The 16137-nt window shown below is 41.5% G+C and overlaps 1 protein-coding gene across 5 annotated transcripts in view; it reads left to right on the forward strand.

The window, feature by feature from the left end:
• The window catches only part of MGAT5 (alpha-1,6-mannosylglycoprotein 6-beta-N-acetylglucosaminyltransferase), a 337231-nt gene that overhangs the window by 170279 nt on the left and 150815 nt on the right, over nucleotides 1–16137 (forward strand). The window lies entirely within an intron of this gene.

A 16137-nucleotide genomic window follows, 5' to 3' on the forward strand; every position in this document is an offset into this window, starting at 1 on the left:
TTTAATTACATGGTTGATTCTCCCAGTGACCATCCACTACACTTGAGTGGGGCCCAAAAGTCACCTCATAAACATAACAAAGACACATTTATCATTCTCAACACTTAGGAAATTCCAATGGTTTTGGGAGCTGTCAGGCAAGAACTATGTTTAAAGACCAAATATACATATCATGATATTGTAACTGGAAAAGATGCCAGGGTTCAGGCTGCCTGTCACTACCAAACCCAACAAGCAATGACAATGATTGAATCTTTTATTGGCGCTTTATTCAGATGGCTGGCAATCTGAGAAGATGGTGGGTTCATACCCTAACAGTCCACCTTCCCCTTCTCTTTTTAGGCCAGACCTTTTATAAGAGGGTGGGGGGAGGATAAACAAGGTACAGTGAGAGCTTTGAGATTCAGAAAGTGCAACATCCATGTTCTGGGCAGTTAGGTGTTCCTAGGGGAGGGTGGTCATCTGCTCTCCCTGGAACACGAGGTCCAGGATGCCTCCAACTTGTCCCCATGTGGTCATCTCTAGCAGTGCCACAGGAAGTCAGCTGTTTTCCCAGGAGCCAGGATGAGCCTTATCTGTAGTTTCTGAAACGAAGCTTTAACATACACATTACTTGCTAGACTTATAACTTTTTACCTTAAGCTAAAATTTTCCAAGTCTTGAGTCCCCTATCACATAGACTTGTGAAAAAACTCCAACAAACGAGTTGAAACCTAGAGGTAAATAATATGCTATTAAGTCTGAATGCTTTTCCCCTAAGATAAGGAAAAAAATGAAATTTCCCATTCTTGCCACTTATATTCAGCTGTTAAAACTGAGCGATGGGGAGTAGGGGTTCATCATATCATTCTTCATGTATTGTGTATATTTCAGCTTTTTTTCAATAAAATTTAGAGAAAATAACAGGTTATTTGAAAAAAAAAAAAAAAACAAGAACTACTGAGTCCTAAAGTCTTGTTTTATTTTCTGTTTAGCCAAATTGTTGAAGATCATGTTAGCAATACTTTCAGAATATAAATGAATATATCGTTAATATTAGTGTTGAATTCCTTGGATAAATAATATAGTTGAAAACTTAGAACATTGTTTCTATTTGTAGTAAGTCGTGTTCAGCCCTCAGAGTGATCAGAGAATTGAAGGAGCCATTTATAAGGGGGACTAGACTCAAAGAAAACCAAATTCTTTTGTTGCAGATCCTTGTCAAAGTTTAATGTCTAGATGTAGTTCTGAGTTACTAGGCTTTGGAAGCTCTTTTCGGTGACATAAATTCAGGACCATAGATGAATTTGGTTGAGCTCTTGGAGTCTGTTTTGATTAGCTATGATCAGAAGTATACCAAAGAAGTGACCGAGGCTGGAAATCAGGGAAGGGATTGTTTATCATGGTGGGTAGTGGCCATGGTGGTGGGTGAGTGTATATTCATGGGTGGAGGCTGCTTGTCTTTGGTTGGTAGGGGTCACACATGCATGTGATGTGTAAAAGCCAAGATGATTTCAAAGCAACAAAAAGCACAAAAGCAGTTTCAGTCTATCTTCCCTCTGAATAAGGAAGGCAAAAGAAGAGAAGAAGAAAGTAACATTTAAAAAATGATTCTTCCCCTTCCCTCTGAGAGAGAGAGGTCCTCATTGGAAAACAACATACTTACCTAGGTCCTTCTGACATCACTTTCCATCTTTTCCAGAAACACATATGCTTGCCGTTTCTTTTCTCCCTTGGGGTTCGTATCTGACCTTTCTGCATGCCAGCAGCACTATCACCATCTTTAACTCACAAAACCTATGTCAATTTCAGTGAACCTTTGTCATTCTGTTGTTCTGGGGAGTACAAAAGAAGGCCAATGCATCGTCACTGACCTTGCAGAAGTTATTGATTTTGCAATATTTTTGAGTTATGCTCATGTTTGTATATACAATAACACCCTAATTAGAGGACAAAGTGAGTACAAGACAGTCACAGAAGCTCACAGGCAGCTCCAGGTGTCTGTTTGAGCTGAAATACTCTTGCAAAGTTTCACAAGTAAGGAAGAGTGTGAACGAGATCTGAAGGCTGGGTAGGATTTTGAAAGTTCCTTGCATGCCTTCATTAAGCTGAACAAATGAAAGCAAGATTTATATTTAAGGTTTTGTAGCTCATTGATCTTGCTCTTTTAAATGGAGCACATCTGCATGTGGACTCTCTTTATTTCAGTCAGATGAGCCACAGTGTGGGTGAGGGTAAATGTGCCCTCTCTCCTGCAGGGCCGTGCCAAAGAGGAGGAGTACCTCAAAGAGCTCCTAGAAATTCTCTCTCTCTCTCTCTCTCTGATCTAATATTCAGATACAATATCTAATATTTATTCCCTGTCTCATTTTTTTATTCCTCAAGAACTTTAGGTTGGGTATGTATAGGCCCCAATAAAGAAAAAGTTTGCACTTCAAAGCCATCTTCTTATAACCCCATACATACTCAGTGCCCAGAGGCCTCTGGGGGCACTGTCCCTGCCCTGCAGCAGGCACTGGCCCCTGGCACACGTGAGCCTGGCTCGTCCCCACCAGCTCCTCCCTGGCCTCCCTTTGCCTTCTACTGAGCTTACCTGGAACTCGGTGAATTCTAGAAGCTCATATCGTGCAATTTTGTCATGTAATTATGGAAACCATTAGTCATTACTCTTCGTTCTGCAGTTCTGTGGCAGAGGTCACTAGGAAATTAGTTTCTGTGTTCCAGTGAACAAAGTGGAAGTAAAGGGAGATTAATTCCTTACCCTTCTGGTTGTTCACTGTAACTTTTGCAAGAAGCAGTTATTCTCTGACCCTTTGGTTTATGACCTCTGCATGATGCTGAGAAATGAAAAATTTCTAATTACTCCTATTTCCCTTGCTTAGAGCATTTTCTCTTTTCATAACTTTTCAGAGCTTAGTATGAGAGGCAGAAAGCCACATCCTACAAATAGACTGACAAACAGGGCTGCACGTTGTTAATTGGAGTTAAGTGATTTCTGTCAGAGCCCACAGGCAGGGAGGAGTGAGTCACAGGCTTTCTCACGTTGAGCGTATTGCCTGTGAACTATTTCCTGGGACTGCTGTCTCTTTTCTGCCCACGTGCGGTTACATTTTAGAGCAATGGCTGCTATTGAAGCCCCTCCTCTGCTTTGGGCCAAGCACTATAAATACACAATGAATTAGTCTGCTCCAAATAAAGGACACCTAGATATAGTCAGTGGCTGAGAAAAACCCTTTACCAACAGATTGTACTTAACTCTGAGATTGCCATTCAGGAATAAAGATTAAATGTCCATTCTCTGTGCTTTTGTGACCAATCTAAACTGAGGGAGCCCCTAGCATGCTCAGCCACAGTGAAACTTGATATTGGAGGCCACGGAAGGGACTGTTATTTGAAGTGCTTTAAGATGTGTAGGTCCTTATTGGAGAATAAGTATCTCTAAAGGTGGCTGGCAAAGGGTTAATGAGTGAAGGGAAATAATATTCCATCATCTATATTCCCAAGTCAATAGAGAAAGCATTTTTTAAAGCAACTTAGCTTAATTTTTATGTAAGATTACATATAATGCAAGGCACAGATTTTAAGTGAGTTTTGGTAAGTGTGTGTATCCCTGAAACCAGTGCTGCAGGCAAGGCACAGAACAGAGCCACCGCCCAGGGTACTCCCTCAGGCCTCCTGACGTTGTGTCCACCCCCCACAGGTGACCGCACTTCTGATTGCCATCACCAGGGATTAATTTTGCCTGTTTTTGAGCTTTATAAAAATGAAATCATATAGTGTCAGCATTTTTTGTGCCTGGCTTCTTTGTCTCAGCATAATATTGTTGAGATTCATCCATGGTGTTGCAAATATCAGTAGTTCATTTTTGTTTATTTTTTTAATCACAGGCTAGTATTCTGTTTAATGAATATAGCATGATAGATTTATCATGTCTTCTGATAATGGACATGGGAGTCACTTCCAGTTTGGGACCGTTATGAATAATGCTGCCAGAATACATCAGCTGATCATTCCTTCTAAATTGTAGACTATATTGCTGTAAGTTGTTCATAATCTTTTCTTATTCTTTCAACATTTATAGGATTTTTAGTGACATACTATTTCAGTTCTTAATACTACTCATTATATTTTCTTTTTCTTTATCACTCTTGCTAGGGGGGTTGACATTTTTATTCATCTTTTCAAACAACCGATTTTGGCTTTGCTAATTTGTCTCAGATAAATCAGAGAAGCGGAACCCTAGGAGGGGATGTTCAAGTGTGCCTGTGTGTGTATTAAGGGATTTGTTATAGGACACTGATTGTACACAGTTGTGGGAACTACTTTAACAGTCTCTATAAGGCTGTGTTCTTTGTGTCTGATTCTGGAGCTTGAAATCCACAGGTCAGGTGGCCAAGAAGGGAAAACCACACTCAAAAGTTAATACTAGAGTTAGTATTACAGACTTCATGTTTAATTCCATTAATCCCTCACCCTTTGTACTATTGTTAAGTATCTTTCATCTGTAAATGTTTTAAACCTCAGTCTACCTGCTATGGTTTTTGCATTAGACAGGCAAGTGATAAAGACATTAAAGAAGAGAAAAATGATCTTTTATATTTACCTACATACTAACATTTCCAATGCTTTTCATTCCTTTCTCTAATTCCAGTTTCTACCTGATGTCATTTTCCTTTCATTGCAAAGGAACTTTTTTTTTGGTTGTTTATTTCTTGCCATGCAGGCCTGCTAGTAGTGAACTCGCTCTTCATTCATTTATCTGAAAATGGCTTCTTTTTGACAGGAATTTTTTAAGCACAAAGATATAGAACCTGGGAGAGAATTCTGGGTTGACCATAGTTTTCTTTCACCACTAAACAAAGACTGTTCATTTGTTTTCTAGGTTTCAATCTTTTTGATGAGAAGTCCGGTGATATTTCTTTGCACCCTTTTTTGGAATTTATCTCATGATTGGCTGCTTTCAGCATTTTGTCTTTATGTTTGGCTTTCAGGAGTTTGATTATGATGGTGCAATTATCTTTGTATTTTTCTGGCTTCTGATTCACTGAGATATTGATTCTAAAGTTGATGTTCTTCACCTAATTTGGAAAGTTTTTGGACGTTATTTCTTCAAGTACTTTTCTCCTCCATTTTATCTTTTTTTAACCCCTGGGTGCCACTTCATTTACGGTTTGGTCCACAGGATGACATCCCACAGGTCACGGAGGCTCTGCTCATTTTGTTTCTCCCCGTCTTTATTATTATTGCCTATTTTCCTGATCGGATCATTTCCATTTTCTTCAAGTTCACTTTTTTTTTCTGACATCTCCAAACTGTTGTCAGTTCTAGTGCACAGAGTTTTCATTTTAGATGAAAAACTTTTTGGTTCTGGAATTTCTTTTTTTCTTCTGTTAAATTATCCTTTCCTTTTCTTTAATTATATTTATAGTAGCTGCTTTAAAATCTTTGTGAATTTCAACGTTTATATAATCCTGCATTATATTTTTGTTTACTCATTTTCTTGGTTTTGGTCCTTCCTGCTTCTCCACATTTCTAGTAATTCTTTATTATATGTTGGACATTGTAATGCTAAATTGTAAAGTGTCTGTATTCCATTGTTTTCCTCTGAAGAGTGTTGATTTTTGTTCCAACAGGCAGTTAAATTACTGACTTAACACTTTCAGCTATGAAGACTTGATTTTATGGTTTGTTGGGCACATCTGTTTGAGTTTTCACCCCAGTCTTAGGAAGTCGTAAGTCCTGGGCCTGATGCAGGGCCTTTCTGGGATTTCACTGGAAAGTTGAAATGTTGACCAAACCCATTTGACTTGTCAAGATTCAAACTTTGACTCCCCAACAGTGAACTAGTAGCTGGACCTCTGAATACCGTTTCAGGTTTCATTGGAGTCTCCCCTACGAATCCTTATTTATGGGGTCACTCAAGGATTTTAAGACAGTTTTATGTGGATTTGGAGGTTCCCTTCTTTGGTTCCCACTTTCTGGAGATACCCTACCTCCATTTCTAGCCACCCTGATGGGTCCAAACTTAATTCTAAAATTGTAGCATTTTGCTTACCTTCTACTTACTTCCCACCACCCAGTAGGGAGGTTCCTAGCAGTAACCCAGCTTGGTAACTGTGGTTCTTGTCCAGTACAGTTTCTTTTTTTGTAAGGACCGAATCTCTTCTAGTGTGGGGCCCTTTTCCTTACTCTTCATTGTCTTATTGTATTATCTGTGGGAAGATCATTCTAGTAGAAGATTCTCTACCATTGTGAGTATATAATTTCTCAGCTTTGATTTGTAAAGAATTACATGTTAAATTAATCATCCACTTCTTTTTTAAATTTTAATTTATTTTTAATGTTTTTTATTTTGTAAGTATATGTTATTGATTATGCTGTTACAGTTGTCCCATTTATTTCTCCCCTTTATCCCCCTCTGCCCTGCACCCTCCCTCCCACCAGCATTTAATTGTCTAGTTCTTGCACAAGTAGTGCAGTTGAGCCTTCTGCTCTGGTCAACAATCGGGGTTATTTCTTTCCAGAGCTCTGACTTTTTCCTGCCTTTAGTGTGTATGCCATCTCTTTTTGCTTTCGATACAGTAGCCATTTCTGGGTTGACAAGGAGAGTGAGTTTGTAATGACAGTTCTCCCTCTGCCCTGGCTGGAGAGGCGTGAGTGTGTGTAGTGTGTTCTGGGTACCAGCACAGCGGAACAGTATCTGGTGAAGACCTTCAGGTAGTAACAACCAGCAGAGGGTTAGTGCCCTCCAGGAACTGTCTCAAAAAGCACAGCCCAGTCTGGCACAGACCCCTTCCTGAAATAAATATCCAGGCATTTGAAAACCTTTGCGTTTCATACTATAAAGAACTTGCATTCATACATGTACTAGCCTTTTCTATTTAGCAGATGAGTAGCATCCCAGGGTAACACATAACATTTAAGAATATGCACATTATTCTCTCAACTTCACAAGCTTCATGCCAGGGTCAAAATTTACATGGTCTTAATTAGTACCAGGGAAGTTTCCTTTTCACAGGAAAGAAAACCTGCTAAGGTAGGAGAGGTAAGAGGAATTAAGTTACAGTACAACCTGGGTTTTGAGAGACATTCCTAGCCAAGGATATATCTAGCAGGCATACTGTATATGTTTTATGCCAGTGGGCTTATAGATTTGATGCAACTCTGGATAAATCAAATGAGACCTAAAAATTAAGTATCTCTCAGCCTTTCTTCAAATGTGCGCAAGGGCTTGGTCTACTTTTGGGTGTTCTCGCCATTCTATCTTTCCAGCTTCATTTTTCGTTCTTTCTCAATTTCTCCTTCAAGTACCAAAAGCTTATTATCAAGGTGTCATCTTAATTCTGAGCTAACTTACAATTTATTTTTTCATGCTAAAAAGAGAGAAGGGAAGCTAAAATCAAGCAAACAAAACAAAATGAAAAACACAGTCCATATGAGAGAGTGAAAAAATTTTTGTCTTGATCTCCATTAAAAGAATAATCAAAGCACTTCCTCTGTGCCCAGCGGCATCTGGGCGGCCAGTTAGAACCCCTGTCTTTTACCAGCAGCTGCATAAAGCCTGTAACAAGTGATTCAGAAAAGAACACTCTATGGTAACGCCTATTTTTGGCAGTTTGTACAATGAAAATAGCTTAGGGATATAGTCTGCCTTCTACAGTTGTTAATTCTGTATTTCTTTATTTTCTTTTTCAGTTTCAAGAAAGAACTGCAAACACGCACACATACACACTGTATATATTTCTCTAGTTTTTCATAACAAAATTCAAAGCACCCCTGGAAGTTTGATAAGGACAGTCATAAATGTGTGAGTTGTGCTTAACTCAGCTGTGCTTTAGCGGAAAAACCGAAGCACTCCTTGTTCGAGGGGAGAAGGAAGATGAGTGTGCTCCATGTTCCGGGTGCATCGCTGTTGCAGGGAGAGGGCCGCACAGCGTGTCTTTCCCTCTCTTAGGAGACCGACTGCACAGGAGTGAGGACGGGGAGTGGGAGAGGCTGTGTCCTGCCTTGCTCACTGGAGAAGAACAGGTGTCAACATTGCCTTAGGCCCCTAACTTGAGAAGGTGATGGAGTTTTGTAGGTGGATTACACCTGCCACCTACTTCTCAGTATATTTTCTTAACTCTAAGTTGACAACCGAGGATACATCAGAATCTTGTTAGTACTGTGTGTTATTTTTTTTAAATATCATACGCAGAAATATATATGTATACATGTTTTCTGAAAATATGGCACTGGTGAACCCTTTTTTAAAAATCAGTGTGTAAAGTTAGCATTCTCCCAGTTTAATGACTGCTATGCCTGTTATTCATACCTGGATACCCTATTAGTTTTAGGTGTACATCATAGTGATGATATATGTTCTGGCATGCACAGTTGGTCTAGTTACCATCTGTCCCCATGGGAAGTTACTACAATGTTATTGACTGTATTCCCTATGCTATATATTGCATCCCCATGACTTTTTTATTTTCTAACTGGAAGTTTGTACCTCTTAATCCCCTTCACCTCTTTTATCTACACACTATTTGCAGATGCTCTTTTGGGTACAGCAGTATTTGTTGAATGAATCAGTGACAGGTTTGGGGTTTTTTTTTAACGTCTTTATTGAGATATAATTTGCATATAATATAGTTCAGTAGCTTTATGTAGTTTCATACAGTTGTGCGACCAATACCACAATCAATTTTAGAACATTTTCATTGCCTTAAAAAGAAATTCAATGCCTATTAACTATCATGACCATCCTTCCAATCTCCCTTTTCCCTAGTCCTAAACAACCACTAGCTATTTTCTGTCTTTCTAGATGCCTATCCTAGACATTTCATGTAATATGTGGTCTTTAGTTAGTGCCTTCTTTAACTTAAATTATTTTTTCAAGGTTGATCCATGCTGTAGCACAAACCACTACCTTATTCCTTTTTAATGGATGAATAATATTCCACTGTATGGGTAGACCACATTTTGTCTATTCATTTATCAATTTGTGAACTTTGGGTTTATTTCCATTGTTCAACTTCCAGCCCTTATGAATAATGCTACTGTGAACTTGCATGCTGGCATAGTTTTACATTTTCTTGAGTATATACCTGGGATCAGAATTGCTGGGTCAAATGGTAGATAACTCTGTAACTTTTAAAAGAAATACTAGCTTCTTTTACAGAATAGCTGCACCATTTAATATTTCTACCAGCAGTGCTTGAAGGTTCTGATTTTTCCACATCATTGACAATGCTTGTTATTACCTGAATTTTTTATTATAGCCCTTTCAGTGGGTGAAGTTTTAACTCATTATTGTCTTGATTCACATTTCCCTGATGACCAAGAATGGTGAGCTTTTTAAATTTGTTCATGTCAGTAGTAGGTATTTAACCCCAACCCTTTTCTGCCTGCTACACATACATGTGTCTGCCTGCCTTTTCTGCCTGAGCATTCCCGGGACTCTCACATGCTTTTATTACAGCAGTGCCTGGAGTTCCTCAGAATGGAGGGCTGGTCTGTGTGTATACAACATTCTTGTAAGCCCCACCCCCTTCTACTGAGAATCTTAATCCTGGGCCCTCCTTTTTAATGCTGTCCTACAACAAAAGGAAAAACCTTATTAATGCTGGTATCTTAATATTAGATCATTTATGCTATCCTTTGTAATACCGTCTCTCATTATTATTTTTTGCAGGATCCTGCAAAATGATAAATTAGTGACAGAGGGTATGACAAAGGCCAGCGTAAATAATCCAGGGTTATTTGACTGTTACTGTGATTTGAAATTTTATGACATTGATTATCCTTGGCAGTGTGTTTTGTTTGTGTCAGTCCCCACACTTCATTCTTTTTATATGTTAGTTCCATTCTCAAAAAGTTGTGCATACTTGTGAAACTGTGTATACTGAATATGACTTTCTTGTTGACTTCCTTCATGCCCATCGTGTTCGTGCATGGGCAGTAGTGCGGCTCCAGGTTTTTCGCACATGTGTGAGGCCCTTGGAGGTGCTTATTTAGAGAGAAGTGAGAACTTGTTATTTTATTCTTCAGTATTGACCTGTCAGGCTTCTAGTGCAGCACATGAAGGTGGTGGTGATGGCAGTGTTAATATCTAGACACTGTGTAGTGGAAGTAATCTTGACTCAGAAGACAGAGGTCTGGTTGTAATGTGTAGAATGCTTTATACATGGGAGGTGCTTAATGAATTGTGTTTAATCAGTGAATGAGCAAGGCATTTCATCTCTCTAAGCCTTGATTGTATGAATCAGGAAAAGTGAACAGTCCCTTGCAGCTCTAAAACTTTTTGGTACAAAGATTGCATTCCCAGCTTCTTAGGTTAAAAAGAAAACAAAAACAATGAAATAAGCAACTCTTTTCAAGGTGCCTGGTATGCCTCCTTGAGGGTATGTGAGTGGGTCTCACCCATTGCAGGATGTGGCTCCCTGCATAGGCCTTTGATGGGCCCTGGCACTGGGTTATGTGTACTTGACTCAGTTATAGAAATTAAATCACTTTTCTCCTAATGCCAATGTAAAGCGGCCCTAAGTGAATATTGGCCAAGCTGAGAATGACTGGTGAGGTCATTTTTAATGGAAGATTATGTTTCAGTGTGGCTGATTTCTGTCCGATTTATTGCTCTTAACTCCTGGTGCAGGGCTAGTGATGGAGGTTCTGGCAGGAGCTTGGTCTGCAGGCCGAGCACAGCGGCTGAGTCGGTTCCTGGCTGGCGCCGACAGCCTGGCACCGTGGCGTGCTCCTGTGGGTGCCCTAGGGGACCATCTGATAACAGAGGCCGCATGTTCCCCTCAGATGTTGCGAGGGAAACACTGCCTTATCCAACACACAGAACAGAATCACTGGGGGCCCTTTATCTTTTGAGAGGAGATATGTGTAGGGTATGTTTGGGCTGAATTGAGCCCTCATTCATGAAGATGGTTATCTTAGTTGTTGGCAGAGGAACTGGATGAGGAAACTGAGCTGAATTTCCTAAAACTACCTGGGGCAGACAGATGATTGTTTTGGGGTGTTTTTTTTTGGGGGGGTAGAATTTCTGAGGGTTTTTTAAATCTACTTTTTCTCCCTCCCTTCCTCGACCCCCATTTAAAATAACAATGGTAAAAGAAGCAGACACCCTTAACCTCTCAGATGTGTGGCCAGTTCTAAATAAAAAATGAACACTACCACATTCTACAAGTTCTTAAAAAGAAGTGCGTGCCATTTCAAATACTTGTTATCTTCGCTGTAATTAATGTACGGAAAAATGAGCCTGACAAGGAGGCTGTCTTGGCAGAGGGAACTTTGAAGTAGCCACCTCCCGTGTGGAGCCCGCTTACAGACACCTGCTGCTTCTCTGCGCAGAGCGGGGCTCGCAGGCGACACCGGACCGCTGGCCCGGTTGGTTTGGGCCTCTTTCTGTAAACATGCTTCTGGTCTCTTTAGTTCAGCAGTGAGGTGTGGTTATCATGAACTTTAAGTGTGTTTGTAGTAGGTGGGTGTTTTATGTTGTTGCATATTAATAGTTGATGATGTGTTAAAAAACATAAAAGCTAAAAGATACAGCATCCTTGTGTGGTATCCAGTGGATCTTGTATTCTTGTATTTGTTTTGCGAATACATACTGAGATTTCTAACCCACGGCCTGCAGGCCACATGTGGCCCAGCATGACTATGAATGTGGTCTGACACAAAATCATAAATTTACTTAAAACATTATGAGATTTTTTTTGTAATTACATGTCACAATGTATTTAATGTGTGGCCCAAGACCAATTTTCTTCCAGTGTGGCTTAGAGATGCCAAAAGTTTAGACACATATTAATCATTAAGATCATATCTAGCAAAACCATAAGCTTCTCTTTGTAAATACCAACAAGGTGTGAATGCCAGTAATACACGGGAGATAAACCACTTCCCCTCCCTTTGCATCAGAAATGATTTCTATTTCACTGCCCTACTCCCATCCCTCCCCTCATTCCTTTATGTCGAACCCAAGTTCCTTCCTGTTGTGTTTAGTGTGTGGTCCAGAATTTGGAATTCCTGGTTCAGTGATTCTGAATGAGGATCTCCCACTCCTTTCCTCTGCAATGTTTTCTCCCCTCTTCACGTTTATAGAACTTAGATTCTTCATTCCTTTGTTATATTTGTTCATTCATTTGTTTAAAAGATATACTGTGGAGTTGCCAGAGGGCCAGGCGCTGTGCTGGGCACTGGGCCCTGGCACTGAGGGTGTTGTCTCCCCTCCCAGGAGCAGGGCTCTGCTGCCAGGTGCCTAGCTCTGCTGAGTGTGGTCCCACCTCCCCCACATCCCACGCTGTGGTGAGCTCCTTGAGGACAGAGCATGCCTTTCAAGGATGCAGCTTTGACATTTCAGCACATGGCAAACAGTAGGCTTTTGGAGATGTTCCAAGTGACTACAGGTTGAGTTTGGAGGCAGACACCGAGGATTTTAAAGTTTCTCTTTTTCAGACTCTTAGATAGCCAACTGTCTTCCCTTCTCAGGAGGATATGGGTAATGCACCATGTGGGCATGTACGCGACAGCACTTTAGATAGGCAGCTGCTGTATCGAGGGAGGTAGTTCTCATTCACCTGCATTTCCTGTGTCGCCGTCTTACGGTTCTCACTGTCTCCCTGAGCCATCGCCACTTCTGTCCTCCCTGCCCTCCTGTCTCCCCACTTTCCTTCCTTCCTCGGAGGCAGAGGAAAGCACGAGTAAAAAAAAATGTGTGTGTGGTTTCCTATCTCTGTCTCTGTGGCTTCCAAATACATGCATTGAATCTGTGTTCGTACATTAGGACTGCCGGGGAGAGCCTGGCTCCACACTTCACAGGAGCAGCCCACCCTGGGCGTGTCTGTGGCATCTGTGGCTGCTTCTGCTCCTACCATCCATGTCCATACAGAAACAATCATTTTTGGTAACAAGAAAAGTGTCCTCTTAGATTAAACCCGGTGTTTAGCCCCTCCTACATTATGTGAGTCCTGGTGACTGATAAAACAACAACATTTTCACACCTGTGTTGTCTGCCTCTACTGTAATGCCTGGTTGACAATCCCACAGAATCAGTGCAGAAGTGAGGTCTTCTGTGAAACATGCAACGAGAGCTGGTGTGTGAGGCTAAGGGATGAAACTGGATCCTAAGCAATATTAAGAACCGAGCTTCATTGCTTACATTAACGTCTTTTTTCCCTTGCCCTTTCACCATTTAAAAAAATGGGGTGCTGGAGAGCATGGGATGACTAGCAGGGAAAAGATTTCACCAACGAATCTTGGCAGAATCCTGTCTCCTCCTTTTGAAGGGGACTTGTGTACAATAAGATAAATCTCCCCTGAAGAGCAGTAACATTAACCTGAATTTTTGGTTTTCAACCAAACTTAAATTGGAGGCTCTTCCACAGGTAGGAACGTGTCCTGTGAATACCAACTAACAAAAACGTTATGTTTTGAATCTTTCTCATTGTGATGAAAACAAAATGGGGAGCTGTCCTCTGAGAGGAGCTGTGAGGTGATGGGGGTCTTTCCCTGTCACTGGTGCTGGGGTTCGGAGCAGCCCTGGCCCACGCTGGGGAGGCAGCTGGAAGTGCCTGCTTCTCCCTTTCACAGATCTCTGCTACCCCAGACAGAGCCTCAAGCCACTAAACTGAGCTCTTGGAATTCATTGTGTACTCATCCCCATCACTGTGTAACTAAATAGAAGACTCATCATAAGAAAGTGGAATTGCAGAGAAGACCCTGTTGGATTAGTTGATAAATGGCCAGTTGGAGGAGCAGTAAAAAACCTAGCCTGGCAGGGGTCTCAGCTCAGTCTGGCTCTCCCTGAGCAAAGAGGCGGACCCAGAGTGCCCGTGGAACACGGGTGTGTTACTCAGTCGGACAGTACTTACCGAGTACCTGGTGACAGGGCAGAACGTCATCGCCTTCCTTAAAGTCCTCAAGGCTTAGGAGGCAAGATGGACAAAGGGGTTAAAAAAAAGAGCTCACAATTGTTCACTGCCAGGGTGGCACTGAAAGCTGACTGAGTGTGGGGAGGAAAGACTGGGACTGTTTCTTCCACAGGTGGGGCTTAAGCTGGGTCTCACAAGAGGCTTTACTGAGTGGAGAAAGAGCGGAAGGCAGAAGGGGTGAAAGGAAGGGCATTCCTGGCAGAGGATCCTACAGGTAACCTTGAAAAAGTCATTTCAATAGGTCTTAGCAGAAACGAGGCTCCTCATTTTGGAACTCGCTTAGCATAGCAGACATAGGTGGTCTGTGCCTGTTTTTGTAAATAAAGTTTTACTGGAACACAGCCATGTCCGTTCTTCCCCCTGTTGCCTGTGGCTGCGTTGCTGGTACAAACCTGAGTAGGTGGTCGTGACAGAGACCATGCGGCCTGCCAAGCTTCACACATTTACCATCTGGTCCTTTATGGTCAGTGTTTGCTGACTCTTGATGTGACGTTTTTATTCCTAAAACTCCTAGTGAAGAGGATGCACATTGTCAGCAGGCAGGCTTTGCTTGCAGGACCTTCATGGTCCTGTTAGTTTAGCCACCCAGTAATTTCTCTTCACCCCACACATTACACCTGCAACTCAGTAGCTTCTAGTTTTGATGACTTCTGGCTCTGAACATCTGGAACTGGAATACTACACGAAGAAAGGGAGGCATTTCACCCAAACATTTCTCCCCTTAAATGTTTGATTGCCCCAATTCCCAGCTGTTTTGGACTCAGTCTAATTTCTTACAACCTCTGCTGCTGCTGATTTGCTTGGTAAAATGTTGCCAAGCAAAATGGAATTAAAAATAGTGATAGGAGCCAAAGTCATTGAAAAGCATCAGTATTCATTGGTGAGGCAGTCCATTTGATAAGTGGATTGTGAAGCTGGCTGTTCCCTTACAAGTAAGTGAGAGAGAGTATGTGTTTTCAGAAGCAGCAGTACATTTGAAGTACTGCTTTCTTGGATATAGTGACTGAAAGTTGTGCCGAATTACATAACAAATGCCAGCTTTAAGCATCTGCTCTGTTCAGTGTTATTAGTTGTTAGGAGTGCTAGACTTTACAAACATTAACCTATTAAATAACAGCTGGGTGAAATAGAGGTGTAGTTATTCCCATTCTATAGATGGGGAAACAGACTTTGACAAGATAAATACGTTTCATGTTAACTATTAAATGGCACTGCCCCCAATCTGTGATAAGGAAGATACTAGGTTTTCGCCGTAGTTATCCTTAGGAAGTAGAAAACACTGAATCAAGAGGTCAAAATTTCTGTTTCAGACTATCAGAAGAACTGATTTTCAAGGAAAGATACAACTAGCCCTCCCCTCCCCCCCCTCTTTAGCACTAACCTCTCTTCTAGCCCCAGCAGCCGCCGACATCACTTACATACCACTGTCAATTGATATTGTGGCCTGGGATCCAATTTCTCATTGATACTTTGTAAAGATAGAAAATAGTCAGCAGTTAGTAATGGTGACATTTTCCAAGCAGGTCTGGAAAATAGTAGGTCCAGAAAATATAGTATGTTTAGGGTCATCCTAACATACAGCTCAAATGATCATTCCTAAACAAAACTCTGATTGTAACCTTCCCTCCTTAAAACCTTTCAGAGCTCTGCCACGCCCTTGGCATAAGGACCAGAGTCTCTCTCTCTTGGTGCTGGAGGTCTTTCTGATTTGGGGCGCGGCTGCTTTTCCTGTCTAACCTCTCAGCACCTCCCAGTGTCGTTGCAGTCAGAGCAGGTCCCTGCATTGGCAGCAACCTACCACCTTAGTTCCTGAACACCATCTCTACCTTGTCCCTCTACCTGGCTCACTTCTACTCCCCCTTCACATCTCAGCTAAGGCATAGCTGGACTCAAGAGGGAGGTCTTCTTTAATTCTCAGAGTGGGGTGGGCATCCTTCCCTTGCCCCTCCTGAACATGATGTCAATCATACTACTGTTCGGTTATTTAATTATTCATCTGCTGTTCACCCCTAAACCATAAGCTTCTTAAAGGCATTCTTTTTGTTTTGATTCTGTAGTTACAAGGAATAGGAGCCCATTTGAGCTAGTTGAAAGGGAGCTTACAGTGAGGAAATGATTGAAGCAGCAAGGAGATCTTCAAGGAAATTTAAGAGCTGAGTCCCTGAGAGGCTCTGCTCACAGATGTACCTAATGGCTTTGTGCTCTCCGCCCGCTAACTCTGTTCGCCCCTGCGTGG

The sequence above is a fragment of the Phyllostomus discolor genome, chromosome 4, assembly GCF_004126475.2.
Source record: "Phyllostomus discolor isolate MPI-MPIP mPhyDis1 chromosome 4, mPhyDis1.pri.v3, whole genome shotgun sequence".
Taxonomy (NCBI): Eukaryota; Metazoa; Chordata; class Mammalia; order Chiroptera; family Phyllostomidae; genus Phyllostomus; species Phyllostomus discolor.